The sequence below is a fragment of the Eimeria mitis genome, genomic scaffold, assembly GCF_000499745.2.
Source record: "Eimeria mitis Houghton genomic scaffold, Emh_scaff4940, whole genome shotgun sequence".
Lineage (NCBI taxonomy): Eukaryota > Apicomplexa > Conoidasida > Eucoccidiorida > Eimeriidae > Eimeria > Eimeria mitis.
The window spans coordinates 1,928-2,636 of NW_013573242.1; the positions used below are offsets into that span (position 1 = coordinate 1,928).

At 34.4% G+C, this 709-nt stretch overlaps 1 protein-coding gene across 1 annotated transcript in view; it reads left to right on the forward strand.

Annotated features, from left to right (window-relative positions):
* The window catches only part of EMH_0078710 (uncharacterized protein), a gene marked incomplete at both ends in the record, with an annotated part of 3,542 nt that overhangs the window by 1,469 nt on the left and 1,364 nt on the right, over nt 1–709 (forward strand). The window lies entirely within an intron of this gene.

Here is a 709-nt window from a genome sequence, read left to right on the forward strand (position 1 = left end):
GTTGCATGCATGCGTACATACATGCATCATATTCCCCAGGGGATGCTGGCATTTCTAATAGCAGAGTACTTTATGGGGCCCGGCGTAGTGGCTTGAGTTGTGTTGTATTGCGTTGTTTGTAGGCTGTAGTTATCCTTTCTCTTGCGTTGCATTACTTTAGCTGTATCAGCGCTACAAAGTGCTGTGCTTCCTCTTCCTTTTTTTTTGTGTATTCCTTGTGCTGCTTCGCATGTGTTGTGTCGTGGTGTTTGTACTGAAGCAGCTAAAGCGATGCAACGCAAGACAAAGGAAAAATGAGTTTTGCTGTATTTATTTCTGTTGTATGTATTTCATGTTTCTACACTTGTTCGTGCTGTATTCCATTTGTTGTGGTGTATAGAGAGTACTAGCTTGTGTTGTATATAACATTTGTATGCTGTATTGCGTTGCGTTCTCTTCTGCTTTCCTACTTTTCATTGTATTGCATTCATCTACACATGAATTTCATGTTATATTGTATCGTGCTTTGTTATGTTTGTGCTGTATTATGTTGTGATACACGAATATTCTACTTAGTTGTTTCACTCTTTAACAAACATTAATACGAGTTTTGATCAAAAGTAAATATCCACTCTTATTCAGCATGAAATTAATGCATATATGTATATGCAAATGTATATATATATATATATATATATATATATATATATATATATATATATATATATAT